The sequence below is a fragment of the Phocoena sinus genome, chromosome 12, assembly GCF_008692025.1.
Source record: "Phocoena sinus isolate mPhoSin1 chromosome 12, mPhoSin1.pri, whole genome shotgun sequence".
NCBI classification, from domain to species: Eukaryota; Metazoa; Chordata; class Mammalia; order Artiodactyla; family Phocoenidae; genus Phocoena; species Phocoena sinus.
In genome coordinates this window covers 27,914,775-27,938,898 of record NC_045774.1, presented here as the reverse complement: position 1 = coordinate 27,938,898, position 24,124 = coordinate 27,914,775, and the positions used below count along the sequence as shown (strand labels likewise).

Genomic DNA, 24,124 nt, shown 5'->3' with positions numbered 1-24,124 from the left:
CCCAGGTCAGTATCAGTATCTTCTCTAGGGAGCTCGCTAACTTTGAGGGGTTAGAGACAGTCTCCATAAATAAACAAGATTCTGAAGATGGTTTTAAAAACTTTTGGTATTTGAATTTCTTTCAAATGTATATTTTTTAAATTTCCCAGAGTCCTCATAACAAGCAATTTTCTTCCTGAAAGCCCAAGTAGTAACAGCAATCATTAAATATGTCTCCTCTGTGCTCCGACAGCGCCTTGATCTTCATACTTCCTACCTAGGCCTTGAATTTTCACTCTGGTAAAACCTTCTGTGACCGTCCCCCACCAAACTGCTAGCTTGTGGAGCACTAGGCCTGTGCTCTCTTCATCTATGTATCCCATTTTAAAAGTAGGGGGGGGCAGTAATACTGGTTCTAGGGTCAAAATGAGTCAGGCTTAAGCTTTCTTTTCTTTTTTTTTTTTTTGCCTGGGAAATTAAAACGGCACCTACTTTATTGTAAGGAGAAAAGGAAATACTGAAAAGCAAAGTTATCAGCACAGTGGCTGGCCCATTACTTTATGTCCATTATTATTAAAAATAAAACAATTATGCGATAGACAAAAAAATTAAATAAATTATGTATTTGTTTACTACTATTTAGTCTAATGTACAATCCAATTAGTAAACACTAATATTAATTTAATGATAAACATAGCAAATACATTACAGAAATGATCATCTCTAAATGGTACTGTGTACTATGGCAAATACATTATAGAATGACTAATATTTGATAAGATCATCAGCAAAAATTAAGGTCAAACTTAAAATGACATCTGTGAATCTCATATATGTCATTATATTTAAAAGCTTCTCCCTCACAAACCCTTTTACAGGACCTGCTAAGAGATACAAAATAGGGAAATTAACTACATTACATTTCATCTCATTTTATGTTTTCTCTAAACGCCTGATTATCGGCTAATAAATGACTAAAGATCAAGGGAAGAAAAAGCAGTGGCTTGGATGATTCGCTCCTTGACCGAATTTTACAGCACGGGATAAAAGGAAACAAACAAAACCCGTATACATAATTCAACTAATATATCAGAATAGTCTCCATAAATATATAAGGTTCTAAATACGATTAAAAAAACTTCTGGTATTTGAACTTCTTTCAAATATATATATTTTTAATTTCTCAGAGTGCTCATAATAAGCAATCTTCTTCCGGAACGCCCAAGCAGTAACAGCAATCGTAAACGCAACAGGTGGAAAAACTGTTAGCATCCTTTTCTCAAAAGAAGGAGAAGCCATATGCTCCAGTCAGTAGATGTTTTCACAGTAATGCGGAAATGTAGCACAGCCATTTGGCAGGGATCCCTAAATAGTCTACGTTTTCTTCTATTTGTATACATATCGAAACGACCCTGTTAATGTAACTATACTCTTAGAAACGTTACACATCGATCACCTTTTCTCAGATGTAATTAAGAAGGTATTTCACGGGTTCAAGATTCAGCACCAGGTTGACAGCCTAAAAGGAAATAAACGTATGTACTTAGTGCGCATCTGATTTAAACGCTGTTAAACCAGAAACGGGAATAGGAAAGGCAAAGATTGTATTCACTCTTTCACGACACCACGCTCAGCGTTCCGGTGAAAAGGAGTCCAGGAATGGGAGATGAAAAGTTAAGTACGAAGAGGTAACTCTCGGAAACCCCATCCCTCCACTCTGCCGCGCTCGGCGGGTCAGACTGCAGTGGTGCAGGGCAGCTCCCGCCCGGCCTCCCCGGCCCGCCGCCCCCGCGCCTTAGGACCCGAGCAGCCCTCCACGCCACTGTCCCCGAAGGGGGCCAGGGCAGGCCGAGCGACCGAGCCCGGGCTCCCGCCACCAGCAGGCCTGCAGGGTACTCACGGAGAAGAGGCCGCAGACCTGCCCAGGGTCCCGCCGGAGCCGACGCCGGGACCGTGCGGAGTGCGCTGAGAGCTAGATGGCCGCACCGCCACGCCAGCCGCCAGCCACCCGGGCTCTGAGCACTCGCTGGGTGCCGCAGTGTGGGCAGTGCGCCGCCAGCTGACGTCAGCGCCTGCCTACGCCGCCGTTCCCATGACAACCGATGCGGCGTCGACTCACCGCCTGGACCTCTGCCGGGCCTCGGCGCCCCTCCGCGCCCCGCCCCCTCCCACAGCCCCGCCCCCGCGCTACCTAAGCCTGGGCCCAGAGGCGCTGCAGTGCGGCGTCTGAGGAACGGAGGCCGCGCGCGCGCTCGCGCGCCCGCCCGCGGGCCCTCAGGCTGCGGCCGGGCACGCGCTCAGGGGCCGAGCGCTGAACTCCTCGCGCCCGCGCGGAAAGCTCCAAGGAGAAAGAATACGTTCACTCTGGAGCGGGAAGGGACCATGGAAATGCTCAGGTGCTTCTCGGAGCCTGCTCGTGTCCCCACTGTCGCCCCGAAGAAGCGCTCTGCTCCTCAGAACTATAGCCAGCTCTGGGAAAAACGGGAGGTGGCAAAGCGAGATGGAGGCTGTGATAGAACCCGCCAAGGCTAGGAAATATGAATGAGGCAAAGAAACACTCTCGTCATCCCCCAGGCGATCGCGCCCACGAAATGAAACCTTTTAAACGTGGAGAATGCAGAGTTGTACTACAGACCAAATCTTAAGGAAAAAATTGTCCACGATTCATCTGGTGCTGAGTTATCTCACTCTGGGTTTAAAGCAGAACAGCGACCCCCCAAAAGTCATCTTTTGCTACACCCAGTGCCCCCTCCCACCTTCTAATTTTTGCCACAGCGCCATCTTTAGCTCTGAGTCACCAGGGATGGAAAAATACTAGTCAAGTCACTCTCGGACTCTTGAATTTTCTGCAGTTGTAGTCACACACTAAAACCTGTTGCTTCGTTTGTACGGTAAGAGCATTATGCATATTTCTTTGGAGGCCTGCTTTTCCATTCCTATTAGCATCACCACACCCTACAAAGCATATCTCACTTGTTTCTCCAAATCCTGTGAGAAGTTTCTCAAGTCAGTGAGAAGTATTACCAATCCAATGGATGTTCATCTTTCCACTTAAAATCTGATTCTCTTTCTGGATCTCTGTCTTGGTTTTATCCTCCCAGTGTTCTAGTTAAATGCCTGTAGACCAACTTAAATGCCTCTTAACATCAAATCAGGTCCATTTTACCTTTTTAACACCCCCCAGGGTATAGTCTGTCCATCTTAACTCTACTGCCTCCTGCCAAGTTTCATCACTTCTCACAGGGATTATTGTGAGATGGCCTCTTTACCAGTCTCTTGACTCCAGTTTTGATCACTGAATTCCATTCTGCACACGGCTACCAGAGTGACCTCACTAAAAATGTAAATCTGATAATTCCACTCTCCTGAAAATTATTCAAAGATGATCTGTAGGAGAAAGTCGAGTTACTTTGCCTAGGATACAAGACACTCCATCTCCCTGACTAGTTTCATCTCTTGTTGCATTGTTTCAATTTTATGCTTTTGCAATATTGAATTACATTTACCATGCAAACCAATCCATACCCTTTCATGCCCCAGTTCTTGCATATTGTCCCCTCTCCCTGAAGAATCCTTCCTTGTAAACTCCTACTTCTCCATGTCTCAGCCCAAATGTTGTCCATCCTTTGAATCTTAACCAGGTTGACTGATTTCACCAAACATTCCTGCTATATATCTTGTTATGCTTTGGATACTGATTCTGTAAGTTATATTTTAATTGTTTGCATTATACCTTAATTTTCCAAGCCCCAGTATCTACCATAGTACATATCAAGTAGTTGGTACTTCATAAACATTTGTTGAATGAATAATAGATGACATATATTGGCTTTGCATTGTAGGTGTTCTATGTACTTTTCATCTGTCCTCACAACTGTGACATAACGACCCACTTTACAAAGAGAGGTTATAACTCTAGCTGCTCATTATTAGGCATTTTAATAACACATTCCCCAGTCTATCAGACTGGCTGAGATGTACACCTGCTATCATCTCTTGCCTGGACCTTACAATAGCTTACAGAGGTATGCATGTATGTGTGTGTGGGGGGGGTGTGGTCAGGGAATGTTTCATAGCAGAAGTGACATTTAAGTAAAGACCTAAACAATGTGTAGAGTTGTCCAGGTTGGGAAGGGTTTCTGGGTAGAAAAAAATGGAGTATAATCCTCACTAAAAGAAAGCTTGGCATAATCCAAGAACCAGCATGGCTTACTGAAATGTTGAGAATGAGACTGGGGGCTTTTGGAGGAAGTAAGACAAGAGAGATAGAGAGATAAGCAAGTTATGAAGAGACCAAGACAATACGTTGTGAGGTCAATGGGGTACCATTGAAGGGTTTTAACCATGGAGTAAATGGTCAACTTTTCATTTCAGAAAGATAACTCTGACTGTAGTGTAGAAACATGGATGGGAAGAAAGCAAATATAGATCCAGGAATATCAGTTAGGACGCTGTTGTTTTAGACCAGACCATGTAAGAGATGATGGTGGTATGCGCAAGGCTAGGAGCGGTCAGAATGGACAGAAGTGTATCAGTTCAAGAGATTTGGGGAGGTAGAAAATGTTAGGACTTGGTGATTGATTGGATGGAGGAATGAGTGATAGGAAAGAATAGAAAATGATAAACAGCTTCTTCCCTTGCCAGGTGAAGAGGTGGCAAGCACGTCAGGGCCACAATGGTTACATGAAATGGGAGTGAGGAAATAAGTATATAGATTGAGGCTAATGGGAGCCAAGTGTCTCTGACAGAGAAGGGAGTTACAAATAGGAAAAAAAGGAATTCCAGAATGACTTTTGTGGTAGTAGTGGATTGGAATTGGTTAAGTCAGTGTGAACTCACAGTTTTCAATATATATATAAACACATACAGAAGTAAGTGTAGATAAAAGTATTTGCATACTTGTGTGTATGTGTGTCTCCTGTCTGTCTATCTATCTATCTATCTATATTTTTCTATCTCTCCCCTCGCTTTCTGTTCAAAAGGTCTAAGAGCATGATATCCTAGAAGCAGTGAGCACATAGAACCTAGATCTTGGTTTCTAAACACCATTCTCCACTAAAAGGGACTAGAGATGCTGGAGAGATGGCTGATTCAGAGCAGGAGTATGGCAAGTATAACATGACCCTGGAAAATCTTTTGGCACCAGAAATTAAAGAAGCTCTCACAGAATGATGGAACAAATCAAGGGGACAAAGAAGTCAGCTTGAAGGGGCCCCCATTAGCCACATGTGGGTCAATCTGAGCATCACTATAATAATGTTAATAAGTTATGATCCGCTGAAGAAAATAAGAATACTTGAGTCCATGCTGACATAAATACATGAATTTTTAAAAATGGGGATAAAGAAAAGCTCTTCCTTACATTAGACTGCCAACTAATAAATGTAGGGAGAATGATATAGGTAGAAACATCACCATTTGGCAACCATTATAGTAAAAACTGATTCAGGCAAGAATCATCAATGTATGCTAAAACTAGAGGTTGAGAGTTTTAAGAGATTATACACACACATATATATGTATATGGTAAGAAACCTTAGAACACACTTTTTTGATATTCCTGCCCAAAAATGCATAGCCTGAATCTAATCATGAAGAAAGATAAGACAACCCCGAACTGAGGGACATTCTACAAAATGATAGACCTGTACTCTTCAAAAGTGTCAAGGTCATGAAAGACAAAGGAACGTCTAAAGAACATTTTCGGTTTGTAACAGACTAAAGAGACATGACAATTAAATGGACCATGTGATTCTGAATTGGATCTTTTTGCTATAAAGGATATTACTGGGACAGTTGACAAAGTGTGTATGGGGGTCTGTGGACTAGATGGTAGTATTTTAAGAATATCAGTTTCCTGATTTTGATGACTGTATTCTGGTAATGTAGGAGATACCTTCATTTCTAGAAAATACACACTGAAGAGTTTAAAGGTCATGAAGCTTCGTGTTTACAGTTTACTTAAATGGTTCAGAAAAAAAGCATATATAAAAATATAAGTCAATAAAAATATAAATAATATACATACAGAGAGAGAACAATGAAGCAAATGTAATATATCAACAATCGGAGAATTTGGGCAAAGATGTTCTTTATACTATTCTTGCAATTTTTTTTTTTCTGTAAGTTTAACAGTATTTTTAAATTATAGAAAATGGTTTTAATGTACTGAGGTTTCTGGCTTAGGTACCTGGATGGAGAATGGCTAATTAATTAACAATGAAAGGCAGGAAAAGCAGGTATGGAGGAAAAGATGTTTGTTTTCAGTAGGATAATATATCCAGTAGGCATCTGGGTATGTAATTAACATATTCATGAGCCCCATTCACACTGGAGAAAGCTAATATGCTGCTTTCACTTCCATTAACCAAGAGTGCAAGACTGAGGACACTCTACTAGTACTAGGAGAGGCAAACAATTTAGTAGTAGTGGTGGTAATTATCATAAAATTGGCTAATCATTCATGAAAATAGATTTAGGGTATTTAAAACATTAAATAAATATAAATAGTGAATTTATTGAATAAAACAAAAATATGGTTGATATACAAAATATTTATCCCCAGTACAGAATTGCATTAAACCAGTTAGAACAGATGGTGGCCTTACTGCTTGTATTAGCTTGCTAGGGCTGCCATGCAAAGTACCACAGACGGGGTGGCTTAAACAACAGGAATTTATTTTCTCACAGTTCTGGAGGTTAGAAGTCCAAGAGTAAGGTGTTAGCAAGGTGTTGGTTTCTTCTGAGGCCTCTCTCCTTGGTGTGTAGATGGCTGCCTTCTCCCTGAGGCTTCATATAGTCTTCCCTCTGTACCTGTGTGTGTCCTAATCTTCTCTTCTTAGGACGTCAGTCATACTGGATTAGGGCCCACCCTAATGACCTAATTTTAACTTACTTATTTCTTTAAAGACTTTATCTCCCAAAATAGTCACATTTTGAGGTTCTAGGGGTTGGGATTTTAACATATGAATTTTGGAGGGTTAACTTAGCCCATAACACTGCTGGAGAAGGATTCTGGAAGCTTAACAGAATGCAGTGATGGGAACTTGTTTGGATTCTCATTCAAAACTAACTTTATAAAGACATGTCTTAGGCAATCCCAGATTTTTCAGTATGGGCTAAGTATTATACAATATTAAGGAATTTTTGTTTTAGATGAAAAAATGGTATTGTGATAATATAAGAATGTGATCATTTTAAGTCTATACAGTAAAATGACAAGATGTTTGAGATTTGCTTTAAAATATTCCAGAAAACAAACAAACAGGTGGGGGAAAGATAACACATATCTATCTAAATTTTGATAGCTGTTGAAGCTGGCTGATAAGTACCTGGTATTTTATTGTACTTTGTATGTTTGGAAATCTTCATAGTAAACAGGAAAAACAAAAGTAAGAAAACTCACGTTACAGAGAGTTTAAAAGACATAGAATCAAGGAGAAAGGAAAAAATAAGCAGTACCATTCCCAAAGAGACTCTCAGTTAACTTTTTTGGATTTTTTTTTTCAGTCTGTTTTCCATGCATATTCTAATTTTGGTCATATCTTATGTAAGCTGTTTGTTTCTGCTTTCTTGAATTAACATTATGTTATACCTTTCCATGCAATTATACATGCCATATAAACATCATTTAAATTCTAACTTTGTTAATAATGTTCATATGTGCTTACAGAAATTCAAACAATCATCCAGATGTTTATAATGTGGAAAGTGAAAGTCTGCCGTATGTAAATCACTGGCAATAGTCTTTTACATATTCTTCCAGACTTTCTTTCACATATATACTAAATATACTAAACTATAAAGACAACTTCATACTATAGATTTTGTCCTGCCACATCGTTTTTGTGTTTATCATGTATTATTATTCCAGAGGGCTTTTTATGTCAGTAATATACATCTATTTCATTCATTTTAATGATTCATACTATGTTATTTTGACTCCAAAGTTTCTTTATCAATTATAATAAAAGTGCCAAATATGGTGGGTTTTTTAAATTAAGAGAACTTTTATTTAAGTCTTTCATATTATTATCAGGTTTATTCCTCAGTATTTTATATAAGTTTAGTGCTATTTTTAATGCAGTCAATTCTCTTAGTATATTTTCTGACTGGTGATTGCACATTTTCCTGCTTTTCCTCCTCCTAAGTTACCTTTGCAAGTTTTTGCTTATCTTCTTTACCTCTTGATATTGGAACATCCCGGAGCTAACCTCTTGGACCTCTTCTCTATACTTACTCCTTTGGTGATTTCTTCTAGTTTGTAAAACCCCATGGTCATACAGACTACTCCGAAAGATATCTCCCCAGCCCATGCTTCTCTCCTGAACTTCAGACTCATTTATCCAGATTCATGCTAGATATCGCTATTTAGATGTCTAATAGTATCTGAAACTTATCTTTTCTGACACTGAACTCCTAATCTTCCGCCTCCTCAGACAAACCCCACTTGAAGCTTTCTCCATCTCACATAATGGCAACTCCATTTTTTTCCAGTTACTCAAGCCAAACACCAAGCACCTTGGAGTAATCTTTGACCTTTCTCCTTTTCTTATAACCCATATGCAACCTATCAGGTTAATATAGATTTAAATCCGAATCCCATGTTAAGAAAGGCCACATTTATAATTCAAAGGGGAGGGGGTTTTTTTCTCTACCCAAATTTTAGCCTAGACGTTCAAGCCTCCTTGTCTCCCTTTGCTAGTGTAGTCTTTTGAGGATTCCAGTTTTATGCAAAGATCTCAGTTCCTATGCTGAGCAAGGCCTCATCTCCTGTGTCTTGGGAGGCCATTACATTCTCGGACTACATTCAGGGTATCAGCAAATGCCTCGAGGTTAGACACATCTTCAGTGCCTGCTTACCACACTTGTTTCAGTTCTCTCTTCTCTTTGGCCCTTGAGAATTTCATTTGCTTTTCAATGAGTTCAATGATGCAATTTAGTCAGCATTTCTAGCTGATTTTCAGAAGTTTTTTGTTTTCACAGAATATCTCTTTGACATATTGGGTAAAAAGGAATTCCTTCTCTCTCAACTCTTAATACATGTTGCAGGGAATTTTATGAGTTAATAGTAATTATCTTGTAATAGTGATTGTCATTCAAGCTTAGCCGATGACTTGCTGAAGGAATTGAGCCTCCTTTATAAACTTTCTGTAGGGTGGCGTGCTAAGAAAACTTGATGAACCTGTAGATATGGGTTAGGTCAGAATTCACTGAGCTTCCCACAGTGTATAAAGCTATTTATAGATTTGTTGTCTACATGTGAATACCATTTTATTAGGAGAATGTTTCGATTTGGGTCTCAGGGGGCCCCATGAAAAACAAACTGCTGCAGAGACTAAGGAAAGAAAAAGAAAAAAAAAAAAATTCAGCATAAACTGAATCCCGGTCTCTACAGCGGTGAGCACTAGATGGCAACAAGTCGATATGTATCATTATTTGTGCCTAAAAGATCCCAGTTTAAAGATATGTAAGGCCTTAGGCACCCATTTCTTATCCAAACCACTTAATTTACTAATGTTTAATCTACTACTAGTTTGAATTTGTAAGAGTTGGTGAGATGCATTTAACACTAGGGCTGAAAATATAGTCTCTAGATTAATAAATACAGTAGAGAATGGTGCTTATACTACCAGAGTCTTTTTATCAACACTTACAAGAGTCCAGAGCTCTTTCCTGTCATTAAAGATCACTCTCTAAGCTTATCTTTCGTCTGTGACCAGAGACCCTCTGGTTGGACAAAAGGCACCTTTTGGACACTCATTCCTCTTCCTGAGTTATAAGACCTCTTGTGATTGCTAATGCTTAAAATTTCATCTTATTGTTCAAATGGTATCTATTTAGTAGATTGAAAACTAGCTTCATTTCTCTTATGAAGTGTGAAAAGAGGGGCTTCCCAAGCCCGGCTATGACTAATTACCAGGCCTCCTCTGAGGGACTCAGGTCAGATATCTCTACCGCAAGTGAGAAGGGACTTTCCTTGTTTGCAGATGTAAGATTATCTTGGTATACTTAGTATGTAAAATTTTTAAATACATAATTTAGCTTCATGATCCTATTCTTCTCTCCTTATCTAAGATAATTTATAACTTTATGTGTAGGGGAGCAAAATTTGCCATCCCAAAATGTCTTTTTGGCTTGGGGATTATTTTAAGCTGAAAATAATCAAGGCCCTAAAGACTCAGGAAGAACTTTCCCCCAACAGCCTAAAAAAATTTAGATGGAGGGCCTGTCCCAGCGTTCACCAGACACGTCTGCCAAGAGTGTGGACTAGGCATGGTGAGGGAGACTCAGGCTGGGCTGAGAGATCAGAGTTCACTCTGGGTCCCATGTTTGCCAAACATTTGCTTTTCCATCTCCATGTCAATTGCCTTCCTCCCCTTTGAGGTCCCAAGATACTATCCCCAACATCCTGTTTTGTCTTAAGCGGAAGATTGTATTTAAAGTGAGGGCTTTAGCCATTTTGGTAAGTTACTAGGTTCTCCTGGGTCTCCCCCGTGTATACATGTTATTAAACTTTTGTTTGATTTCATCCTGGCAATCTATGTGAATTTAATTCTTGGACCAGCCAGCAGAACCTAGAAGGGTAGAGGAAAATTTCTTCCTCCTCAACATATGTCTTTTAAAATGCTTAGAACAAATTATTACTAATGTGTTAATAGTACATAAAGACTTGTAAGGGAAAATGACAGATCCCTGGTTCACCACTTCCTTCCCAAAGTGCTGCCCTTGAGAGTAAACTGCTTTAAACATTTTCTGTATTTTTTTTTCTTCCAGTGATTACCTCTCTCTTATCGCCATTTCTTATTTTGTGAGTTTTAAATATTACCTTAATCTACTGCTAAGAGACAATTTAACTCATTTGCTTCACCTTCTACCTTCCTTAACCATCTCTTCCCAATAAGTCATATAAGGAGACAGTAGAGTATAATAGATAAGAGCACACACTCTGGAATCCCACTTCTGCCATTTACCAGCTTTGTGACCTTAGGCAATTACTCAATCTCTCTGCACCTTTTTCCTCTTCTGTAAAATGGGGAAAATAATAGTCCATTCCTCAGAATAACTATTTATTATGAGAATAAATGGATCAATACATCTAAAGCAGTAAGCAAGTTTTACTGTTATTTAATTCCTTTTTTGGTTACCTTTGTAAGTTTAAATAATATACATATTCCTTTTTGGTCATGCCGCAGCTTTTGGGATCTTAGTTCCCTGACCAGGGATCGAATCCGGCTGAAAGCACGGAGTCCTAACCATTGGACCGCCAGGGAATTCCCCATATCCCTTTATTTTTGATCAACTATGTATTGTATCTCTTGTTACCACATCTTTTAAGATGAAGATACTGGCAACCTTACACTTCCTTTTCACCGCCTCCCCCCTTCCACACCTCAATCTCACCTCCCATATTTTCCATCTTTTAACTGGATGTTTTGTTTTCTGGGACATTTACTCAGTTTTATTTTCTAACCATCTATTGAAAATTTTACTTTAATTTTACTCTAAAATCTGAGAGTTTTACGTGATCTCTAGTGTTTATTTTTATTTGATTTTAAATATCAAAAAGCTTACTGACTGGGCTTCCCTCGTGGCGCAGTGGTTGAGAGTCCGCCTGCCGATGCAGGGGACACGGGTTCGTGCCTCGGTCCGGGAAGTTCCCACATGCCGCGGAGCGGCTGGGCCCGTGAGCCATGGCCGCTGAGCCTGCGCTCTGCAACGGGAGAGGCCACAACAGTGAGAGGCCCGCGTACAGCAAAACAAAAAACAAAAAACAACAACAAAAAACAACCTTACTGACTCTTGTGTTAGTTAGGGTCTGGGCAGGGGACAAAAATTACCACACCAGTAATTTGAATTGAGAAACGAATTGTGAACTAAGTAAATTGTGAACTCGGTAAAAGATGTATTCACCACTAAAATGGGTAAAAGAGAACTCTAAGGTATACAGAGGTAGTACCTGCAAAGAGCTACTACTACTCCCAAAGTTGAGGGAATAGTGAATAAGGAAGGAGCTTGGAACCTCCAGAGGAGGAGGTCCAGAGGTGGAGTTTCAGCTTCTGAGGAGGGGGCGTGGTTGCCACAGGGGCACACAGCAGGACCCCTGCAGGACCTTAAGAGAAAAAGAACATCAGAACAGAAAGCACCTTCCCTTCCGTCCTTACAGTGCGCTCACAGAGCCCTCTATCGGCAGAGCCTACATCTAGCAGCGAGCCAAGCCCAAACGTTGACAGCAGAGTCCACTTTGAGTATCACAAGCAGGGAAAAGAAGGATGAGTTTGGAGTGAGAGGCGATAAATTAGTAACTGGCATAATTATCTCTGAATATATTCGATAAACAGACTGCCTTCCTTTTTTTCGTTCTCTCCTGTTCCTTGAATTATTTCAGCTTTCTTTGTGGACTTTTTCCCCCTGTTTATTTCTGGCCTCTCTTTAATTCCAGAACCTTTACAAACGGCTACAGTATATTCATTCTTTGTTATCTGTTAAAATAAGGCAATGAGTGCTGTATGGTTGTGGGCTGGGCTTACCAACTGATCAACCTTGCTTTAGGGTGTTTGGCTGGGGAATGGCCACATCAGCTGCCCTGCTTCTCTCGACAGTGCAATTTCTATAGAGAAGAATGCCTGGCTGCTGGGCATTCCCCCTGTTGGAATGAAGGAGTGGTGGGAGGGACAATTAGAATTTATACTCACTTTGTATTAGTTCCCCCGTTTTAACTCCACATTCCACTCCTTGCTTCCAATTGCTGTTTTCTAATCTTCTCTGTATTTCTGCAAGGCCAATTTTCTCAGCTTCCTTAGAAACCACTTGCACTGATTTCTTGTGGCTGCCGTGATAAATTAACACCAACTTGGTTGTTTAAAACAACAGAACTTTATTTAAAGTCCAAAATCAAGGTGTCAGCAGGGCCCCACTCCCTCAGAGACTCTGAGGAGAATATGTTCCTGGCCTTATGCAGTTTCTGGTGGCTGTTGGCATTCCTTGGCTTGCAGTCTCTGCTCCTGTCTTCACATGGCCTTCTTCTCTCTGTTTGTGTAATCTCCCTTAGCTGCATGCTTATAAGGATGCTTGTCCTTGGATTTAGGACCCACCAAGAACATCCAGGATGATCTCCTCATCACAAGATCATTAACTTAATTACATCTCAAAGACCCCTTTTCCAAATAAGGTAGCATTCACAAGTTCTGGAGATTAGGACATGGACATATCTTTTGAGGGACCACCGTTCAACTCACTATACCACTCTTCTGCCTGGTACTCTCTTTAAGAAATTTGATGACATTTCTTGTCTGCTGATGACCTACTCTCTGTCTTCTTTATTGATTTTGAGTACATATTCATATATAGTACATATCAATATACGTGTTTGTGTGGTATGGGTGTTTTCTTTGTTACCACGTCCTGGATTATTAGGAAGAAGAGGTGATAAATGTGTGTGGTCAGTTCATAATGTTGACTTTGGCATATATAATTTATTTCAGAAAAATTTTTATTAGGTAGTCTCTGTATAAAATCAAATTAAGCTAAAGTCTGGGACATACTGAACAAATAAGCCTGTTTATGTAAAAAAGTTCAGTCAATAGTTTGTTTCTGGGCTTCCCTGCTGGCGCAGTGGTTGAGAGTCCACCTGCCGATGCAGGGGACACAGGTTCGTGCCCCGGTCCGGGAAGATGCCACATGCCGCGGAGCGGCTGGGCCCGTGAGCCATGGCCGCTGAGCCTGCGCGTCCGGAGCCTGTGCTCCGCAACGGGAGAGGCCACAACAGTGAGAGGCCCGTGTACCGCAAAAAAAAAAAAAAAAAAAAGTTTGTTTCTCTCTCTCTCTGTCTCAATCTTTTTCAGCCTCTTCCATCATGACTCCCCAAATATTCAAATCCTTCATGTTTCCAATAAGCATTCAGCAGTTTATCCAACACCTCCCATTTAAGATAGGAACCAAATAATAAAAAGGAAATGTTATTACCTTATGCAAAGCTAATCATTATTAGCTAGATATTTTTCTAGCTGTTTTTTTTGGGGGGATGGGGGGCACGCTGTGCGACATATGGGATCCTAATTCCCCGACCAGGGATCAAACCCATGCCCGCCTGCAGTGCAAGCACAGAGTCTTAACCACTGGACCACCAGGGAAGTCCTTAGCTGTTATTTTTAAAAAATATTTTCAGTTCTTTCTCATGATTATGACTGCAGTTTTCTTTCTGACTACTGATAGCAATAGGTGGCATATATGCTGCCCACATCAAGTTTGCTGTTGGCCAGGATCACTAATAGTCATATCATTTGTTCTCAATAAGCCTGGACACAGATTCAGAATTGTTTTCAATGCGGTATTCCTGCAGTCATTACTTATTTATTGGAGCTGGCTTGTAAGTTGAAAATTGTTTGCCATCTCTGATCTAAACTCTCTACAGATCTCATGACTTTTATAATTTATCACTGTAGATCACTCCCAGTGTTATAATTTTGATATATCTTCTGCTCTCACCAATCAGCTAGAGAAGGCAGTGCAATGTAATCAGAGGAGCACTGGATTGGGAGTCAGAAGGCTTGGGTTCTAGTTCTGCTTCCATATTAATTACTTGTGTTGTATCGGATAAATTATCCTTCTAGATCTCAGTTTTCTCACTTGAGCAATAAAGCAATTGGACTATGATAATTTCTAAGATACTTTCCAGCCCTGAAATCTTTTAATGTCAAGCACCCTACTAGATATTTGCACTTAAATGTTCTATCATTACTGGAAACTCAACCTGTCAAAAAACCCAATGCCCTAAAAGCATGTTTGCTTCTTAGATTCTGTATTTCTAGTAATTTGCATTCTAAACTTAAATCTTTTAGTTACTCTTTGTTCCTTTCTAAAATTATCTTTAATATTTTATCTATCACCAAGTCCTGTAAATTCTCCCTTGGAAAGGCTTTTGCAGCTATCTCTCTTCTTTTGCATATCAGATCACTGTTTTGATCCAACAATTTATGTTCCCAATAAATTTGACCTCTTTGGCCTTCAATTCACCTTATGACCTCATAAATTCAATATCCTTATTTATGTTCACAGTGTGACTTTCCTACTCAGAATCTTTGGTGACTTTTCCCTTGCTAATATAAAATCAGAGCTTTTAGTCTACAATTCAAAGCCTTCCATAGTCTGCCTATGATTTAATCTTGTTAACCTCAAACAGAATATTGCTTCCCCTGAATGGTCTGTTCTATCCACTGTCAATCTCATCATCTACTAACTTTCTCAGTGCAAATATTCTAATAATAGAATTTGACCGGTCCTGCCCAGCCTCTAGGTCTGTTGTCTACCCCTGGTTTAATTAGTGGTAACTGGGGACAGCAAACACTATTAGAGAAGAGGGACCTTCCTCTTGGAAGAGAGTATGGTAGGCGGGTAAAATCAGTATCTTAACAAATTCTTACAATTAAAGATTATGTAAGGCCCAAACCTGAAACTATAGGAAATCCAAAGTATAAATAAAACTTTTAAATCATATATAGATCATCAATCATCTGAAATATTTTCTCCTTTCTCTCAGGCTTCTATCACTGAGCACAGTCTTTTAGATGACTTGGGGTCATGCTAGAAGCTACATGCTCATGATCTAGAGTTAAGCAAACATAAGTTTTAAAAACATTTAATATATTTAGTATCTATCCTTGGGAATAGACTTAATCTAAGTGTATTAAAGTTTACTCATCTATAAAATGAGATAACCATAATTGCTAACTTTTTAAGGCACTATTCTAAATGCCTTTCATATAGTGACCAGTTAATCCTCATGGTCCCGTGAAGTAGGTCCTAGTTTACAAATAAGGAAACTAAGGAGCAGGGAAGCTGAGCAATTTTCTATGGTGGCAAATACTGGATGGAGAATGTTTGAACTTAGGAAGTCAGATTCCAGGACCTGGATTCTTAGTTATTGCACTGTGTCAGTGCCCAACAAATAGAGTTTTATAAATGTTAAATGTTATTATATTAATTGTTGTCCATTTTACCTACTAAATATCTATTCCATTCTCTCAATCTCTATATCTACTCATTATGTCTTACCTGGATGGTAAGAAGCCCCTGAGAGCAGAAGGTCTCATTCTTCTTTAATCAACATCCTCCGTATGATTTTCCAAGGCACTTTTTTTTTTTTCTGTTGGCCGCACCTTGCGGCACGCGGGATCTTAGTTCTCTGACCAGGGATCGAACCCGTGCCCCCTGCAGTGGAAGCTCAGAGTCTTAACCACTGGACCACCAGGGAAGTCCCTCCAAGGTACTTTAATGTGTCACTTACCTGTTCAGAATTTTCCAGTGGTATGCCTACAACGAGCCTTCCCAGCCACATTATTCCTCTCTCATACCCTTCCCAGAAACACTATATGTAGTTCCTGGATGATGTCAGTTTCTCTTATATTTAAAGGAGGAACATACAATATGCTTTCGTAATTTTGCATACTATTTTCTCTGGCTGGAATGCTATCACCTACCTGGTCCATCTGTCAAAAGGTACAAAATTCCAGTTATAAAATAAGTAAGTCCCAGGGATGTAATGTACAGCATAGTGACTATAGTTAATAATAATATATTGCATATTTGAAAGTTCCTAAGAGAGTAGATCTTTTTATTAATTTTTATTGGAGTATAGTTGCTTTATAGTGTTGTGTTAGTTTCTGCTGTACGGCCAAATGAATCAGTTATACGTATACATATATCCACTCCTTTTTAGATTTCCTTCCCATTTCAGTCACCACAGATCATTGAGTAGGGTTCCCTGTGCTAAACAGTAGGTTCTCATTAGTTATCTATTTTATACATAGTAGTATATATATGTCAATCCCAATCTCCCAATTTGTCCCACCTCCCCTTTCCCCCCTTGGTAACCCTAAGTTTGTTCTCTACATCTGTGACTCTATTCCTGCTTTGCCAGTATGTTCATCTGTACATTTTTCTAGATTCCACATATAAGCGATATTATATAATATTTGTTTTTCTCTTTCTAACTTATTTCACTCTGTATGACAATATCTAGGTCCATACACATCTCTGCAAATGGCACTATTTCATTCCTCTTTATGGCTGAGCAATATTCCATTGTATATATGTACCACATCTTCTTTATCCATTCCCCTGTAGATGGACACTTAGGTTGCTTCCATGTCCTGGCTATTGTAAACAGAGCTGCAATGAACATTTTGGTACATGACTCTTTTTGAATTATGGTTTTCTCAGGGTATATGCCCAGGAGTGGGATTGCTGGGTCTCATGGTAGTTCTATTTTTAGTTTTTTAAGGAACCTCCATACTGTTCTCCATAGTGGCTGTACCAATTTACATTCCTAGCAACAGTGTAGGAGGGTTCCCTTTTCTCTACACCCTCTCCAGCATTTATTGTTTATAGATTTTTTTGATGATGGCTATTCTGACCGGTATGAGGTAGTAGTAGTTTTGATTTGCATTTCTCTAATAATTAGTGATGTTGAGCATCTTTTCATGTGTTTGGTGGTCATCTGTATGCCTTTTGTGGCGAAACGTCTATTTAGATCTTCCTCCCCCCCACCCATTTTTTGATTTGGTTATTTGTTTTTTGATATTGAGCTGCATGAGCTGTTTGTATATTTTGGAGATTAATCCTTTGTCAGTTGTTTCGCTTGCAATTATTTTCTCCCACTCTGAGGGTGGTCTTTTTGTTTTGTTTATGGTTTCCTTTGCTGTGCAAAAGCTTTTAAGTTTAATTAGATCCCATTTGTTTATTTTTGTTTTTATTTTCATTTCTCTAGGAGGTGGATCAAAAAGACCTTGCTGCAATTCATGTCAAAGTGTGTTCTGCCTATGTTTTTCTCTAAGAGTTTTATAGTGTCTGGCCTTACATTTAGGTCTTTAATCTATTTTGAGTTTATTTTTGTGTATGGTGTTAGGGAGTGTTCTAATTTCATTCTTTTATGCTGGTCCAATTTTCCCAGCACCACTTATTGAAGAGGCTGTCTTTTCTCCATTGTATATTCTTGCCTTATATGTCATAGATTAGGTGACCATAGAAGAGTAGATCTTAAAAAGCCCTCATCACAAGAAAAAAATTATTTTTCTTGTAACTACGTATGGTAACAGACGTTAACTAGACATTGTGGTGATCGTTTCGCATATATAAATATCTAATCATTATATATCAAATGTGTTTATATATATGTATATGTGCATATGTATAATATATATATGTATACAAATATCAAATCATTATCACCTAAAACTAATATAATGTTATACGTCAATTTTACCTCAATAAGAAAAGTCCTGTTTCTCTTTCACATCTCCCTGTCACCTCTTCTTTGACATGGTCTCCAATTCCCCAGAGCAGACTTGAGTATTTTTTCTATGCTCTAATGCCTTTGAGCACTCATACCACATTACATTTATATATACAATGAACGCTGGTATTTCTATACCCTTACTGTATAAGTACTGTCTTATTAGTCTGTTTGGGATGCTATAACAAAAATACCCAGAGACTGAGCAGTTTATAAACAAGAAAATTTATGTTTCACAATTTTGGAGGCTGGAAAGTCCAAGGTCAAGGTGCTGGCAGATTTGATGTCTGGTGAGGTTCCATTTCCTGGTTGCCATCTTCCTGTTGTGTCCACACATGACAGAGGGGGCAAGGGAGCTCTCTGGAGCCTCCATAAAAAGGGCACTAACCCGTTCATCACTGCTTCACCCTCATGATCTAATCACCTCTCAAAGGCCCAACCTCCAAATACTGTCACCTTGGGCATTAGGATTTAACACATGAATTTTGGAGGGGGACACAGACATTCAGTCTATAACAAGTACCTTGAGGGTAATGATGATGGCTGTTCATCTTTCTATTTCCAGTATCTATCACAGTGCTCTATAGACAACAGGCACTAATTCTATCTTGACTGAATTTCATTCTCTCCATATCACTCAGAAAACGTCAAAGACTGTAAAAATTCACAAAACTCAAAACCTCCTTCCCACTAGTTTTTATTTTAATCTGTACTTCTTAGAAATTCAAGAACTTTAATTTCTTGAACACATCGAAAATATCTTGGAAAAAACACAACTGTATTTACTAATAAATGCTGATCCCTAATTACTGAGCTAATTCTAACAAAGAAAGGCTTGATTACACTGAGTGAAAGCCACTGAGGCCATGGCTGGGAGTAACAGGGGAGGACAGATGAGGGGGCTCCAGGCTGACTACTGGTCTAATGTGAGCTGAGCGCTCTTGCTGCCCCGGAACGATCACCACCTTCTGTCTTTGCTCTCTGAGTCGTAGCTACTCCTTTCTTTTCTCTTGGGAGAAAGCTACTCCTTTCTCTTTTCTCCTGCATCTGAATCTTCCTCTTGTGACCCTTCTTCAGCCTGTTGATAAAGCTAAACTGCTTTATCCCCAATCTCTAGTTTTTCTTGTAATAACTCCAGTACTCTTACAGAATTGAGTCCCTGTTGTGTTCTTTCTAGCCTCTTTTCTGAGAAACTACAGCAATTTTTCTAATCTCATACTAGTTGCAAAAGCCCTGCATTTAATTGTCAGACTATCTAGAAAAGAGACTTCTAATTTCATGCGTTGATAAATCTTAGCATAGTGGACACGCGCGCACGTGTTTGTGTTTGTGTGTGTGTTTTCTGCCCAGCACCTCTTCCTTCTTGTTTTGGTGAAAATACATTGACTTTCATATGGAAAATAATGCCTCTCTCATTGCATGTGGTCTTGGAGGAGATATCAATGAACGAACCTCACCCTTTTAAGGCCAAGACATGGACACTTGAAATAAGCAAGGACAGTCAGATCTCTCTCTGGAAATTAAATCTTGAATAAAGTAACACATTTGCTGATGATTAGTCTGATGGCTGCTCTCCAAAGAGACAATTCATTAATTCTGACTACTGGATTATTGGAATTGTCCTGGTTCCTGTAGTGTTCTACCCAGTGCTTGATTGTTCAGCTTTTTATTCCATTCTATGAGTGACTTCATACCTTTGCAATAAATCATTTTTTTTGTGTCCTTAAACTAGACAGAGTTGGTTTACATCCCAAAGCTCAAACTGACAGATGCAAATTCTTGTTGCAATGTTCTTCCCAGCAACTGGGACCTAGTGCTGGAATCCCAATTTCAACTATACTGAATGAGCAATGCCAAAAATAATTGAGTTTTTAATAGTTTCCCAATCTTCCCATGACTGGGAACTGATGTAACTAACACATCCCATGCTTTGCTCCAATGAGCTAGATTTCTGTGTGGTCAGCTCTTGTCATGATGATAGACCCCCCCTAAATTGACTTATTCTTCAGATGAATTCAGTATCAGTCCAATCTTGTCCCACCTAACTTCCGTTTTCTGGCCAAACTTTTTCTTCTAAGCTTTACTGAGGTATAATTTATGAATCATAAGATTCACCCCTTCTAAGTGTATGGTTCAATGGTTTTTAACAAATTTATGCATTGTGTAACCGTCACTACAATCCAGTTTTAGATCGTATGCCAAGTTTTGATGTATTTTCCATGGCTCACTCATGGATCCTAACGTCGTGTACTGCACAGACCATAGCAACACCAGACCTGGGCACACAGCAGTCTATCCTGGCAATCTGCTGGTTCCCTCAAATTTAATGTAAGGAGAAAGTGGCTGTGTGGTAGATTCAGAGGCAATTATTCTGTTATTGAGGTATGCCAAGAGTCAAATAGAAAAAACACTAGAAACCCAAAATGAGATCCAAATAATAGGAATCAGCAAGAAAGATAAGGCAATAGGAAATAGGCCATATGGAAGAAATGCCATGTGCGTGGTCCAGTTTACTGCTGCTAGACAGACCTGTCTGCTTTTAATGGATGTGGCCTACATCTGCTTGATGATGCCACCTGATGCCTTATACCCCCGATGTTTCAACCTCACTTAACATGAATTTTTAATAAATGGGATTGAAACTATTAACATATATAAGATTAGCCTTGGGACTAAGGTTAAAGAGTTTTTATTCTTCCTCCTTCCCCATTCATTTTAATGTGAACCTATTTGTGAGAAAAGTCAGTAATTTATATGAATAAAGTAATGATGATACTTTTTTCTAGCTCATATTATGTCATTTAAAAAATCATTGTCTCCTGGCCCCATCCTGAACTTATTGATCAATGGCCCTATGTAGGAGTATCAATAAATTAAGTTTGCAGATTTCTGAAATTGGCTATAGAGGACTGATATTGATCATAAGATCTAATACTGGAACAGAAAAACTGAAGTGAACTTGGGAGAGAATAAAACTTTTAATTTTTCCCTTCCCCAGTTGTCTCTGCTATCAGAGATCATCACTTCAAGGTGGCATAATGTTGGGTGTCCAGCCTCCCTTCTTGTTGCTTTTGTATATCCCAGCCTGCCATTCTTAGGGACATTATTAAGGTCTGTAAGTATCTCTGTTTGGGTCCAACTACAGCTTCCTTTGAAGAAGAATATAGATTGGGAAAGGTACAGAAAAAATTTTTCCCCATTGGTAATATTTAGTTAACATGTTATTTCTTCAGAATAAGTTAAATTTGGTGCTAAGGACCAAAGAATGAAGGAAGAGCCCCGAAAATACAAACTCCAGAAACTTTTCTTTCTTTTGCCTTGATTACGTGGGTTACCATGGAAATGGAAGGACTTGCCACTGGTAGGAAACCAGAGAAGACATGGTACGATTGGGGATTATAATAACCTTGTGAAAGTTTCCATTTCGGAGACAGTCTCAACTAGGACAACTGACTAACTCACACTGTATTGTGGACACAAAATGGCCAATAAAATTCCTAAGATTTTTCAAAGTAAATGGTGTCCGTCTCTCACCAAGGACCCACACCCAAAAGATTTTTCCCAAGTCTTGTTCATAGTACTTCCTAAATATCTCCATAATTCATTGATCTTTATTATTTCCCCATTTCTGCTTTCTTTTCTCAAACCCTCATTATTTCTGGATTACTGTGATGCCCTCCTTACTAGACCCCTTGCCTTCAGTTGTGCCTCTAAATCTATTCTGTGCATAACTGTCAGCAACTCTGATCACGGTATCATGCTTAGATTTTAAAAATTTTCCGTATCTTTCAGAATAAATTTTGAAATCTTTACCTTGACACATTAGGAAGACTCTTCATGAGCTGACACCTGTGTGCCTTTCCAACATCATATCTTACCACTTTCCTTCCCTATACTTGATGTGTCAACTGAGTGCAACTACTTCATTCATTCATTCATCGGCTTGGCAAATATTGATTGAGCATTCAGTGTTTATCAGGCATTGTTCCAGTGCTGGGAATATAGTGGTAATACTTTCAGTTTCTAGAATGATTCCTGTTTGCTCTTCTTTGGGCCTATGCATATGTTCCTCTCTCCCATTCATTGGGAATGGAGAGGTTGCTCCCACTGGCAAAGAAGACTCATCAGAATTTTGGAGCTCAGTGTCCCCAACATCATCAGAGTCTTCCCACATATCCTCATTGCAACTTCTAGGATCACATCCCTTCCCAATCAATGCCCCCACTTTAACATTAGACACCCTGCAAGGCTGGGAGTATAGCTTGCATGTAATTCAGCCAGTTGTAGAATGGAATTCTGAGTGTGATTTTCAGCAATTTCAGCCCTGTGGCTATAGGAGGTAAGCGTCACCTTCAGGGCACGCTTTCATGTCATTTGTGTGGCACTTAATGTTTGTCTAATTTATTCTTTAACTTGACAAATACCTGTTGATTGCTAACCACGTTCCATCTAGGCACATGGCATACTTTAGTGAACAAAAAGACAAAGGTACCTTTTGTGGAGCTGACATTCTAGTATATAAGTGAGTTGCCAATTTTAATATAGCTTTGGATTTATTTAAGTTTATTCCAAAATAAAAAAATTGATGACAGCCCTTGCATGGCTATGCCCAACAAGGAGATACTGCATGAAATCAACCTATAGACACAACACCATCAAGTTGTTACTCAAATGAGATTCAAGCTTGGCAGGATGTCAGGAGTTCCATTCCTGTCAGTAAACAGTGTCTGGAGCTCATCTATTGCCCTAAGCCTGCTGTTGAGTGAGCCTGTGTAAACATCTCCGTGGCCACCAATATTAAGCTCCTTGGTCCTGACTCCAGCCCTACTGTGTACCTAGACTCTTGCCTCTGTTCTGCATTTGCACTTCATTTTTTGCTGCTAATGGATTACAGCCCTGAACCCCAGCCAAATTGTCTGGGCCTAGGAACCTCACTAGTCTTGCCAGCCCCTTCTCTCTGGGGGATCTGGATCATATCCCAATGTTCTCCTCTCTGCAGCCCACTGGCTGAGGCCCTCTTACGACCCAGACATCCCCTTCCACTCCACAAAGAAAACTGTCATCCATCGGATAATAACATTTCCCACATAACTAATTTCTGGTGCCATGCTCCCACCTGACACATCTGAGATGATGACTATCAACATTAAGCTGGACTGGACTGAAGTTTGGTGGGTCCCCTTAGAAGCTGAAATTGGGGGATTTCTATCCATCAGGCCGGCCCTGTCCCCACAGTCTTGGCTTACTTCCCTCTCTCCTACAGGTCTACAGCTGAGGTTCTCTTCTGGATCTGCTGCTAAGGCCAGTCAGCTCACAACACAAAAGAGTAAGAATTCTCAGCATTCTGTAGAGTCTGCTTTACTAAACAGTTCTTTGTATTTTAATGCATCTTAATTATAGTTATCAGTAACATTTTATCCTTTCTGCAACAGATTAGGCCTCCTGCAAAATAATGATTTAAAAAAAATTGTCTGAGACTCAGATGCTGCACCAACTGTTTATACTTTTGTGCAAGCAATATGGTCCTATTCCAACATAATCGTGCAGAGTGCAGATCAGTGTTTCTTCTAACTTCAACAGTGATAAATATTTATTAATTCTCCACTATGTTTATGGCACCATACCAGGTACTGCTATAACTATTTTTCCTTCCCAGGAAAAATAAGTTCAAATATGGAATGAGAAGCCCAAACTCATGAAACTGGACTGACTTTGCTTCTTAAAAATTCAACATGCTACAGCTGTGTGCTTAAATCTGATGATGAAATAAAACATTTATTTCAGGGAGTATATTACTATCTGAATAAATAGCTGAAGTGAAAACTGTCTCTAAAAACCATAGCATATGTATGT

At 39.5% G+C, this 24,124-nt stretch overlaps 1 protein-coding gene across 6 annotated transcripts in view; it reads right to left on the bottom strand.

Annotated features, from left to right (window-relative positions):
* AHI1 (Abelson helper integration site 1) overlaps nt 1-2,009 on the bottom strand; it is a 215,963-nt gene extending 213,954 nt beyond the window's left edge. For 5 of the 6 annotated variants that reach the window (XR_004352595.1, XM_032651704.1, XM_032651707.1 and 2 more), the window contains exons 1-2: nt 1,880-1,996; nt 1,436-1,498 (exon numbers count right to left, since the gene is read on the bottom strand). The gene's annotated coding sequence lies outside the window, so the exon portion shown is untranslated. Of the gene's footprint in view, nt 1-1,435; nt 1,499-1,879 lie in introns of all 6 variants that reach the window. The other variant, XR_004352596.1, reaches the window with a different exon arrangement.
* Between the last annotated feature and the right edge of the window lie 22,115 nt (nt 2,010-24,124).